Source organism: Macaca nemestrina, chromosome 3 (assembly GCF_043159975.1).
Source record: "Macaca nemestrina isolate mMacNem1 chromosome 3, mMacNem.hap1, whole genome shotgun sequence".
NCBI lineage: Eukaryota > Metazoa > Chordata > Mammalia > Primates > Cercopithecidae > Macaca > Macaca nemestrina.
Window position 1 is genome coordinate 183,619,633 of NC_092127.1, and position 13,094 is coordinate 183,632,726.

Genomic DNA, 13,094 nt, shown 5'->3' on the forward strand with positions numbered 1-13,094 from the left:
TCACATTTCAAAACACAATCATGCCTTCCCAACAGTCCCCCAAAGTCTCAACTCATTCCAGCATTAACCCAAAAGTCCCAGTTCAAAGTCTCATCTTAGACAAGGAAAGTCCCTTCCACCTATGAGCCTGTAAAATCATAAGCAAGTTAGTTACTTTCTAGATACAATGAGGGTACAATCATTGGGTAAATACACCTGTTCCAAATGGAAGAAACCGGCCAAAATGAAGGAGCTACAGGCCCCATGCAAGTTCGAAATCCAGGGGGGCAGTCAAATATTAAAGCTCCAAAATGATCTTTGACTCCATGTCTCACATCCAGGTCACACTGATGCAAGAGGTGGATTCCCATAGTCTTGGGCAGCTCCATTCTGTGGCTTTGCAGGGTACAGCCTCCCTCCTGACTGCTTTCATGGGCTGGCATTGAGTGTCTGCCACTTTTCCAGGTGCACGGTGCAAGCTGTTGATGGATCTACCACTCTGGAGTCTGGGGAATTGTGGGCCTCTTCTCATATGTCAAGGGTGGGGTCAGGCGGAGATAATGGAATCATAGGGGGTGGCTTCCCCCATACTGTTCTCATGATAGTGAGAAAGTCTCATGAAATCTGATGGTTTTATAAATGGGAGTTTCCCTGCACAAGCTCTCTTGCCTGCTGCCACGTAAGACGTGACTTTGCTCCTCATTTGTGGAGGCATCCCCAGCCATGTGTAACTGTGAGACAATTAAACCTCTTTCCTTTATAAATTACCTAGTCTTGGGTATGTCTTTATTAGCAGTATGAGAACAGGCTAATACAGTAATTGGTACAGTAGGATTCTGCTGTAAAGATACCCAAAAATGTGGAAGTGACTATGGAACTTGGTAACAGGCAGAAGTTGGAACAGTTTGGAGGACACAGAAGAAGACAGGAAAATGTGGAAATGTCTAGAGCTTCCTAGAGACTCGGAGAGCTCATAAGACAGGAAAATATGGGAAGGTTTGGAATTTCCTAGAGACTTGTTGAATGGTTTTGACAAAATGCTGATAGTGATATGGAAAATAAAGTCCAGGTTGAGGTGGTCTCAGATAGAGATGAAGAACATGTTCGGAACTGGAGCAAAGGTAACTCTCGTCATGCGTTAGCAAAAACACAGCTTCAGGCAGTAGTGAGCTCATACTCTTTAGAAGTATGTAAGCAAAGAGACTCAATCTCATCAATGATGTTGAGCTAATCCTTTGGCTGGGTGGAAGAGTAACTACTGATGAAAGTAAAAGTGGCTAACATATGATTCCAGAGAGAAGAAATAAGGTTAGATGGATGAAACCTACAAATAAATCGATTTGAGCTCATTAGAAAGAGCTTATTGTCAACAAAGCAGGCAGCCACATGAGTTGGCAAAATAGCCCTTTATCACCAGGCATGTTCAAGCAGAGCTTAACGGACTATATAACAAGGTTGTTTTGTTCTAGATAAAATTAGAAAAACACCAGTGTGTGACAGAGAGACTGTTTAAGTGGGTTCTTAACAGCAAAACCCTCTCATCAAGTGAACTGATGTATAAAATTTTAGTGATGATGATATACATGCTATTAGTCATAGCAGAAAAAAATGTATATAGCACTTGCTATATACCATTCATTGTTCTAAGCACTTTAAATGTATTCATTTAATTCTCACATCCTTGTGAGGTAAGTAGTGTGGTTATAATTGCCATTTTATAAACGAGGACCTTGGACCCAGAGAGTGTCAGTAACATGCCCTGGCTCTGACAGCTAATAACCAGGTCATAACAGTGAGTCTAACTCTACTCTCAATGCTATGAACTGCCTGCAATATCACCTAAAGTAGGACTGGGGAACTCATAGACTCACTCATTCAACCTTGACAATATTGAAGTATCCAAAAATCCAACTCACCTTGGAGCACACTGACCTAAAAGGACTGCGAATTTCCTTCTGACTCTAATATCCATATGAAAAAATTCACAAATGCAAAACTCAGATGACTTGGGCTCTGCTGAGGAAAATGAATTAGTTCTCCTCTTTACCTGGACGGCATGCCCCAGGAGGGGCTATCCCTCAGCGAAGAGCAGGCTCTGGCCTGGTTACAAAGAGAACCATGTTGCCTGTGGCCTCTCTTCTTTTCATGGCTTTCCAATAAATAGAAACTTGTCTCACAGAAAATCTCTGTTCATCTTTTGGGTCACAAATTACCCCCCAAGGAACTCATTAGCAAAAAAGGAAAGGAGAAAGGGAAGAAGGGGGAGAGAGAGGAAGAGAAGGAGGGAGAGAGAAAAGGTGGGAGAACAGACTCAAACCAAGACAGATAAACACAAAGACAAACACAAAGAAAGAAAAAAATATACAATTCAAGCTTCTAAATGCGAAATGTCAGCCCCCTCAGTGGAGAAAAGCAGCCTTCACTTATATAATACCCCTAACTAGACTAGTCCTCTCATTCTACTCTCTTTTCTGTCATTTGAGAGAACTAGGAAGATACACAAGCCAAGGATTTAAAAACAATCCAAAATTTATTCCAAAGCCACCATATGCTAGGCTTAAAACCAAACTCTCTAGCATATGTGCCCAACAGCAACTGAATTCCAACAATTACACTGAAACGTCAAGTGCAGAAGGGCTTGGTGTATTTGTCTTCAGGAATTCCCAGAGCCTTTCAAAGCTTTGCAAATCCTGCCAGCTTGCATTGGTCCTCTTTGGGGCACTTCTAGTTCGTAGATCCTGGGGCTAAAATGCTTTAAACTCTCCAGGCATTCCTTATAAATAAATACAACACACCCACTAAACCAACGTTAAACAAACATATTACAGAGAAAAGCGCAGAATGTGAGTGCTGAACGAGAGGGATTTCAGAGACCATCAAATACAACAGCCTCATTTTTCAGATGAGGATATTAAGCCCCTAGCATACTAAATCAAGACTAGAACTCGAATTTCTGGTCTCTAATTCAGCATTTGAGTTTTTTGGAGAGAATTCCCCCCTCATTATTCCAGATAACATATATGTCTTTCCAGAACATTTCATGTCTCCTACTTATATCAATCCCTCCTACTTATTTCAATCCCTCCCATGAAGTCTCACAAAAGATTCAGTCAATGTTTCTGACTAGTCCTATGTTAAAATGTAACTAGATATTTTGAAATAAGACAAAATCTACAAGAGTTCTATTTGGTCAGAGATAAATTTTATAACAGAACTCTCGATTATTGCATTTTAAAAATGTAACCAAGTTTCCTAAATGTATAGGCACTCTTCCTCAAGATAAATAGGTAACTTCTTGTTCTACTTACTTGAGAATAGCATAACGGGTCGCTGGTGCCTACCTCTATTCAGGAAGCGTTCTAGAAAGAGCTACTTTGTTCTCTCTCCTAGGTTTCATGTGGCCCTTTAGTTTCTTTTTGTTGTTTTTCTCTCTCCCTCTCTTTCTCTATCTCATATTTTTACGCTCTATCTCCATATCCACATACAGAACCAACATGCTGATATAAATATAATTATTTCAATTCACAATGGAGGGGTAGGCTGAGGCCTTGAGCTTAGTCCACATCTCCACTCATCTTTCCCAATGCCATTTCAAACCCAGTCAAGGCCATGGTGAATGCTACTTGTACATAACAAATAATGGTAGTGTGTTGGATTTTAACCCATAGAACTCTACAAATATGCTCTACTGATACAATAAAATAAACATGAAAATGAGGAAGTAGAATTCCAATAAATATAGAAGGAAAGAAGGAATCTAGAATCGCGTAGGCAAATGCCACAAGAATAAATGATGTAGACATGATCCACAAATTAAAGTGTGAGAGTTAGAAAAGAAACGAGATTTGCATAATCTCAAAGTATCTCACCTAAGATATTTGTCAACATCAAAGGGAAAGATACTAACTTTACAATGGAAAAACTTGGCAGACACAAGCGTAACCAAGTGACTGAGGTAAGCATCACCAGTAATAAAAAATGTCAACACCATGAAGCCCTGGATATTTTCTGCTGAGAAGGATGCCACCATGTTATTTTTGTGGCATTCTTGGAAAAAAATACATAACCTCATTTCAAAAATAAGAAAATATTGCACAAACCCAAATCTTGGGGCATTCTTCAAAATAACTGATCATTACTCTTTAGAAGTGTGAAGGTCATGAAAGACAAGGAAAGACTAAGGAACTGTTACAGACTGAAAGCAACTAAGGAGATATAATAACTAGATGGCAACATAGGAGCTTGAATTGGACTATTTTAAAAAAATAAAAATAAAAAAGAAACATTACCAGGAGCAATGGCTCACACCTGTAATCCCAGCTACTCCAGAGGCTGAAGCAAGAAGATTGATTGAGCCCAGGAGTTTGAAACTAACATGAGTTATAATCATGCCACTACACTCCAACCTGTTCAACAGGACAAGACCTTGTCTTGAAGATGAAGAAGAAGAAGAAGAAAGAGGAAGAAGGAGGAGGAGGAGGAGGAGGAGGAGGCAGAGGAGGAGGAGGAGGGAGGAGGAGCAGGAAGAGAGGAGAGGAGGAGGAGGAGATGAAGGAGAAGAAGGAGAATTGGTGAATTTTGAAAAAACTGTAATTTAGTTAATAATGTCATACCAATATAAATTTCCTGGTTTTGATCATTGCACTACAGTCTGTAAAATATTAATATTGTTAACTTTAGGGCAAACGGGATAAGGTATATAAAATAACGGTTTGTACTCTTTCGATAAGTTTTCTCTAAGTCTAAAATTAGTTTAAAATAGAACATTCGTTTAAAAAAGAAGAAGAAGAAGAAGAAAGCACGCTGCTATGATTTCCCTTCCACTCTTGTACCTTGCATGTGTTTTCCAGAAGTATGATGCACCTGGTCTGGTACTAATAAAATAACAAGCAAACTCAATGCTGAATATTTTTAGAATTCATAACAAAAATAAACAGTAAAGAATGTCAAAAGAGTCATTCAAATTGTTGACCCAAACTATAATTAATAAATGTCATGCAACATAGTGAAGCTCCATCTCTACAAAACTAAAAAATTAGCCAGGGATGGTGGCACATAAAAAATTAGCCATGGATGGACCTAAAGTCCCAGCTACTCAGGAGGCTGAGCTGGGAAGGCCACTGGACCCCAAGAGTTCAAGACCAGTGTGGACAGCATGGCAAGTCTCAAAAAAAACAAAAACACACACAGTATAGATAGGTAAAAAGACATTTTAAATAGTACATAGGGACAATATGTATGTGAACAGCAAAGAAAATTCTAATCACAATTTGTACATCTATACAATATGCAATCTAGCCAAGGAGGCTTACGCATACAAACCTGGTGAGTTTTAAAATAAATAGCAGGCTGGGCGCGGTGGCTCATGCCTGTAATTCCAGCACTTTGAGAGGCCAAGGTGGGCAAATCACGTGAGGTCAGGAGTTCGAGACCAGACTGGTCAACATGGTGAAAACCCATCCCTAGCAAAAATACAAAAATTAGCTGAGTGTGATGGTGGGCACCTGTAATCGCAGCCAGTCAGGAGGCTGAGGCATGAGAATCACTTGAACTTGGGGGGCAGAGGTTGCAGTGAGCCAAGATCGCACCACTGCACTCCACCCTGGGCGACAGAGTGAGATTTCGTTTAAAAAAAAAAAAAATGAATAAAATGAATAGCAGAACTCATCTCTTGATACACTGTAAAATGTCTTTCAAACATCTCACCTCCTCCTGTACCATTACCCATTCTCTTCCACTTCTACAGCACTAGGCAAGTCATTTTGAAAAAGAAAAAAAAAAAAAACCTTTCCCTACTTCCCAATATTTTTTAGGTTGAAAACACAAAGTTAGATTTTATATTTTTTAGTGAAGGTAGCACATAAAACTCTTATTTCTGCCAATTGAGTCTCTTAAGATAGAAGCCTGATTCTGATGAGCAGATTTGTCAATTTTACTCTGAAGAAAAAGTACTAAGGCACCGTACCCATGACTTATGCCACCTTACAACCAAACAGTGGGAAATACGATTGCTATTTATCATCAACTACTATGTCTTAGGTACTGAACATAATAATGGTGAACATTAACTGAAGGTTCTCTCTGAGTCAGACACAGAGCTAACTGCTTCACAGAGATCTTCTTGTTTAATCTTTACAACCATTCCATTTCCAAGAAGAAGGTTCTAGAATTATCCTCAAATTGGAAGAAGAAACTGAGGCATAGAATGGTTAAATAATCTGGCCGAGAACCCTGATGAGTAAGAAGCAGAACCAATTATTTATCCCAACTGTGCCCAATGCCGTAGAGCCTCACACAATCTATTGGAAAGCCCAACAATATAGTCAGTGATTTTCCTGGGGCAGAAATGTGACCCTTGACTTCCCAGACCTCGTCAATTATAGGCAAAATTAGGAATTACTATTATAAATGTGCTCTACCCTAGTCCCCGTCCGATTTTGTTCTAAGTAGTAAATGTGATCAGTTAGAAACAGCCATGGGTAACTTGAGTTAAAAAAAAAAAAAAAAAAAAAAAAAAAGACAAAACTCTGTGTTCTGGTGGCACATCTTTCCTATGTGAAGAGACCAGGAGAACATTTCTGGTGGCTTAAGCCCTCTGGGACTCAGATATCTCCACTTGCTGGGAAAGAAAGCTAGATCGCAGGCCTCCCAGGGATATCTTGGAGGCACGCTGTAGGGAAGCAAACTGAATGTAGGGCAAAGGAAACATTTCAGGTAAAAAGCCTTAATTCTATTTATCTTTCACTGAGTGTCCAGCCTGCACACTCCTGCACTCCATTCCTGCACTCCCATGGTGTTATCTAGGATGTGAAGAGTTTGAGTAACTTGTTCAGGATACACGGTTGGGTAAGTAGCAGAGCAAGTACCCCAAAAGCTTTCTATTCCCTGGTCTGTTGTTCTAATGACTGTGTTGTGCTGTCCCTTAGCTGAGGCTGACAACCTCATGGGAAAGAAGAATGGGTTGCTTAGGAGCCACCCTGCCATAAACGAGTCCCATTATGCCTCGTACTTCAGTTTATACTCCCTCTCCTTGCTCCATAACAAGAACATAATAATCTCTCCATCCAAAGGCTTACAGAGATTAAATAAAGTTATTGTGCATTAGTGTGGTAAATAACATAGAACACGTTTATAGCAAAAGAGCCTCAAATTGATGCTCAGACTCCAGGAGATCTAAATATCTCTCATTTTTCTCCTACTTGGAGAAAGTTAAAAAGAATGGGCATTGGCCGGGCGCGGTGGCTCACACCTGTAATTCCAGCACTTTGGGAGGCCGAGATGGGCAGATCATGTGGTCAGGAGATCAAGACCATCCTGGCTAACACGGTGAAACCCTGTCTCTACTAAAAACACAAAAAATTAGCCAGGCGTGGTGGCGGGCGCGTGTAGTCCCAGCTACTGGGGAGGCTGAGGCAGGAGAATGGCATGAACCCGGGAGGTGGAGCTTGCAGTGAGCCGCGATCAGGCCACTGCACTCCAGCCTAGGGGACAGAGCCAGACTCCGTCTCAAAAAAAAGAAAAAAAGAATGGGAATAAAAAGATAAGGAGGAGAAAGAGAATAGATGGTGGGGAAAATAGCAAGAGAAAAGGAAGGAGAAAAATCAGCACACTGGCTAAGGAAATCCTGACCAACTGAAGTTCTTTAACACTGTCATTCTCCTTCTCCATATTCATTAGCCTTTTCTCTCCTTCCTGGAGTGAACCTAAAACCAGTCCCTTAGGAGTTCTAAGAATCATGTTCAATGAAACATGTTGGAGATGATGGGTTAGCAAAAGTATGAAACATATGGTTCATACTTTGACAATCTATGGTTTTAAGAAAGAGAAATGGGCAGGAACCAGGGTTACTTGAAGACAGAGTACATAGCACCACTGCTGCTTTGCACACAGTGCTGGTGAAATGCTGTGTCAGTCAGAGAGCTCAGCTACAAAGAACAAAACCTGATTCTGGGGGATTTAGGTAGAAAACGAATTTATGAAAAGGATTTTGAGATCATAGTATGGCTAGGAGGCTGAACAACCAGAGTTTGAAAATGGACAGGAACAAAAGATAGCAGACCTCATCATTGCCATCAGAAGTCTGGTAAGACCCCTCTGCTGCCCAAGAATCCACATGAGCTTAGCAAGGTAGATTTAGAGATCAGCGAAGGTAGAATATTGAGTTCAGACCTGTTTCCAGCTTCATCTCCTTTGGCTCAGGTTGGAACCAAAAATGACAGCGACCACCGACGTAAGGTCTTCTGTTCTCTAAAACACAGGGTACAATGCTCTGGTGGTGGAGTCAGAAGTTCTGAGTTCTAGGAGTGTCTTGATCACTAAGTAGTTGGCTTGGGAATCACTTAACCTCCCTCCAAGTTCTGCATTTGCCAGTGGGAGGTAGTCATCCCCAACCTGTTCCTGCCCAGGGCTGCTGTGAGAAGCAAGTAGAAAAGGATGTAAGTGGTCTCAAAATGCTTATATCCCCGAGAAATGCTAAGAAGCCTTTTCATGACCATTAATTTTTAATTATTACTGGAAAGTGATATAGCACATGTAGAAAGCAGTGATATACGTCCAAAGATATATCACTCTAGAGTCAAACACTGGCTCCACCTCTTATCACCTTTGTGGCCTTTGAAAAGCCTTGTTGACTGTCTTGGCCACAGTTTTCATATGGGAATAATGTTGTCTATCCCAAAAATTGGTGTAAAAATCAGAGGAGATATCACATGCAATGCAGAATTCCTGGAACTCAAAGAAATGGTAGCTAGGAATAATCACAATAAGCACTAGTAATAATAAGAGTCGTGGATCACACCTCCTCTTCCCCTAACTAACCTTCTCATCATCTATAACAATTAATCATGTATGATTTGATAATCCCCCTTAAATTATTATTTGGAACTGATAATTAAAATTTTATTTACATTTTGTCACTGTTGTTGTTCATTTGCCATCTCTAGAGGTCTATTTAATTGAACTCATTTTAACCCCAGCCAAGAAAGCTAAAAGTCCTTTAAAAATCCCTGCCTTTCTGTGTGTCATTTTCAGCAAGGAAGGGGTTACTGGGGATTCAGAGCATTTGCTGAAGCACAAGGCATCCGACCTTGTCAGGAGCCCTCGGGCTTTTGCCAGCACTCTGCTTTTTTTCTGCACACAGCCCTCAGTGGAAAAATACTGCCCAGACTCTGTGAATTATTAATCTCATCATGACATCAAATACCCACTAGATAAAAAGAACAAGTGGCCCCCACAATGAGGATCTTAGGGAAAACCAGAAGCCAAAGGTAGCTGACCACAATCAGAATTTTTCCTGCTCCCCTCTGAGGTGGGAGACAATCTCATTCATTCTCAGCACCCCATACACAGAACTCTCAAGAGGCATCAATTTAAAATGCTTCTGTTTGGAGGGGCTCAGGGAGCTGATAGAGAAGAAAAGCCTTTAAATTACTCTCAGCTTTCAGTTGATGATGCCATACTAACTTTAAATGAGTTTGTGTTTTGAGTTCATGAGAACCGGAGTACAAGAAGGAGTTCAAGGTCTTGGAGTTTTCTGTTTTCCCTTCATGGACCAGGCAAGGAATCTGGCTAGATCAAAATCTACTGGAGGGTAGGAAATTATTGACACATGGAAAATTCCAGTAATAAATGATCCATAGGAAATACATCTGTCATATTCCACATTACTTGGCAAGGCTTTGAACCAAATTTTTAGTAAGGCTAACCTCTGAAAGAATAGATTTATTTTTAAGTCAGAGAGAGAAAATGACAGGATAGGAAGATCATTGCTCAAGAGATTTAAGCTCTAGAGCTTGGAGATTTCATTCAAAAAGCACTTACTAAACACAGGTGTGCTGGAGTATACACACATATCCACCAGTGAAAAACCATCTACCATTTCTGCAATACCCAGTATCTGTCAGGCGCCCTGCCAGGTGGTTTACTCATCATATCTAATTTACCCTCACTACAACCAAAGGATATATAGTTTTATGCCTGTTTTGCTTTTTTTTTTTTTTTTTTTTTTTTGACATTGATAGACACTGATAAGGTATGCATTGACTAAGGCCACAAGAGTTGAAATTCAAACCCAGATTTGTCTGGATTTAAATCCCTTAAGAAACATGTTATTGAGCAGCAGAGCACAATGAGCAAATAGCTAATGCCAATGGAACACACATGTGGCAAGACAAAATCTGTAATAGCCGGAGAAGTATCTGTAGCCAAAACATGTAGAAAAGTAACAGGGTGAAAACCAGCTTGTCAGGACAGAAGGGTTTCTCAGGGTGCAAAAATGTTAATGCTAATACCAGGGCATGCCAGGACAAACTGGGACAGTTAGCACCCCACAGGTAAATGAGGGGTAGGTCCTGAAAGAGAATTTGTGTGAAGGTGAGAAGTTTGACCTTCATCCTAGGAAGAAAAAGATAACTGATCTGCACAGATGATTGTTCTAGAAAGGAGAAGATATTAGGAAGAGAACACTGCCTGCTGGGTGAATAGTGGATTAGTGAGAAGAGTGGTTAGGAGGCTTGGAATGAAGAAGAAAGACTGAAAAAGTAGACTAAAGAAGAATGAAGTAAAATAAATTATACATTTCCCAAGTGAAATCTAATCAAGACAGAAGTTTATGTTTTACACTGACTAAATAGACTAAAATATTTTAGCATATAGTGTAGTATCTACCTCGTATAAGTTGAATTGTGTCAACAATAAAAATATGTTGAGGTTCTAGTCTCCAGTACCTCAGATGTGACCATTTTTGGAAATTGGGCTGTTGCAGATGTAATTAGTTAAGATGAGATGCCTAGTGCCCTTATAAGAAGACGGCCATGTGAAGACAGAGACACACGGGGAGATCTCTGTGTGACAACGAGAGTAGAGACTGGAGTTAAGCAGCTGCAAACCCAGGAATGCCAATGATTGCCAGCAAACCACCGGAAGCTAGAAAGAGGTAAGGAAAAACTCTCCTACAAGTTTCAGAGGGACTGTAGCCCTGCCAATGCCTTGATTTAGTACCTCTGGCCTTAAGCACTGTGAGAGATTTCATTTTTGTTGTCTTAAGATGCTCACTTTACGGTACTTTGTTACAGCTGCCCTAGGAAACTAACGCACTAGCCAAACTCTATCCGAACTTGGTTTTATCACAAAGAGACAGGATGGAGCTAGGGCATAATAGGAACACTCTGCTGAGAAACCTCTAGGAAGTAGGCATCAAGCCGAGTGCTTTCTTAGGAGTTTATGGGTGAGCTGTCTCAATCGTCCTCTAACAACCCAGGTCACCAGTAAGAAACGGAGACTCAGAAAGAGGCTGCAGCTCACCCACTGCTACCCAGCTAGGAAGTGGCGACCCAGGGCTTAGACTCATGTCTCTCTGACTTCAGAAACAGATTATTCGTTTCTCACCCCTTGAATTTCCTAAAAGGAGAGGCAAGGCAGCCAAGGCAGAAGGCCAGATAAAACTGAAAAGCCTGGCAGAGCTCTGAGCAATTCACAAACATGAGAAAACACAACCTTGAGGGCTCTGGGTTGGGGTGGTGAGAGGACAGGTGGAAGAAAGGCTTCTTACCCCACAGCTCTGAGTCACCCAAATGTGATCTGCATCCATATCAGCAGGACTTTCTTCTCATCTTCCCTTTGGGCTCTGCAGCTCAGGGGGAGGCAAAGATCAAGCAATGCTCAGGGAGAGCAGAGAGTAAGGAAATCTTTTCAGAAGCCTCTAGGGCCTTTACTTTCCTAAAGTTAATTACTTTCTGGATGAACATCTGATTAGAAATATCATTTGCAAGCCCCACCTGCCACGGATGTCTCCTGTTTTGAAAGTGAATATTCAAAGACTGTTAAAATCCTAATATATATCTTCATCTCCCGTGGAAAACAGAACAGTGATTATTTTGAGCCTTGGGAAGTTGGGATCCAGTCAAGGAATTCATCATTACCCTTATGCAATCTAGGAGATGGGGAACAGATCGGGTGAGAAATCTCAAAGGAAAACATGTCGCCTGCAAAATTAGCCTGAGTCATTGCTCCAAGTGAAAGGCTGTGTTTAAATCAGGAATAATTCTTTAAATTTCAACCCATGACCCTGACAATGAGGTTGCTGTCTTTGGAAATGAACCAGTATGTTTTTGTCTGTGTGTGGCAGATACACTTGCTGAAATATTCACGATACAGTGGAAAGGCATAGGGTCAGCGGCCAGAAAACGAGGTTCTGGTCTCTCCTGTGTGACTTATGTAAGTCACATTCCTTTCTCAGTCTCAGTTTCCTCATCAGTGAAATGAACTTTTTTATTCTGATGTGATTACCTCTTCCTGGCTACTCCTTCTCTGTTCCTCCCTCCCTCATCCCATTTTTCTTCCTTCTAAACTTCCCACTTCCTATTGCCATGATAATGAAAGAGTATAAGTCAAGTTGATGCATGGGCTTGGACAAGACACTGGAAGGGTCTTAGCAATGCTACACAAAGCTCTAGGTGAGTATATGAAGGAAAAGACAGGAGGGTAAAATTTTGTTATTGCAAAATGTATTCATTCATTTATCCAGTCATTCATTTCACTAGAAACCCATTATGTATCTCATTCAAGCCCTAGACCTTGAGGCTAAGACAGTAAGAGTAAAATATCATTCCTGTTCACTAGGAACACATAGTCCTAGTAAGAAGAGAGGGAAATAAGTGATTAATAATAATTGGAGGCTATATACAAGAAAACACTCAAGGTACAATGGAAGCAGGTATTAGAGGAACTTATCCAGTCATTTTATGTGGTAGAAAGCTCCCAGAGGAAGTAAATCTGGGGAAGAGAGTAGGACAGAGAATATTCTAGAAAGAAGGAACCCAGGACACAGGCAGAAGTTCAGGTAGTTAAGTACATCTGCAGTTCAAAGCTCTAAGACATGCGGCCGAGGCAGCAAATGGCGTCAAATGACAGAAAGACTCATGGGGATTGTTTTGTGTGTGTGTGTGTGTGTTTGTTTTCAGTTTTTTGTGACAGGGTCTCACTCTGTCACTCAGGCTGGAGTGTAGTTGCACAAACATCGCTCACTGCAGCCTCAGCCTCCTGGGCTCAAGGGATTCCTCCTGACCTCATCCTCCAAAGTAGCTGGGACCACAGGTGAACGCCACCACACCTGACTA

General features: G+C 41.0%; 1 long non-coding RNA gene across 1 annotated transcript in view; it reads right to left on the reverse strand.

Annotated features, from left to right (window-relative positions):
• LOC105487922 (uncharacterized) overlaps nt 1–11,759 on the reverse strand; it is a 95,049-nt gene extending 83,290 nt beyond the window's left edge. Inside the window, exon 1 of the long non-coding RNA XR_011621458.1 lies at nt 11,528–11,759. This is a non-coding gene — a long non-coding RNA (uncharacterized lncRNA). The remainder of the gene's footprint in view (nt 1–11,527) is intronic.
• Between the last annotated feature and the right edge of the window lie 1,335 nt (nt 11,760–13,094).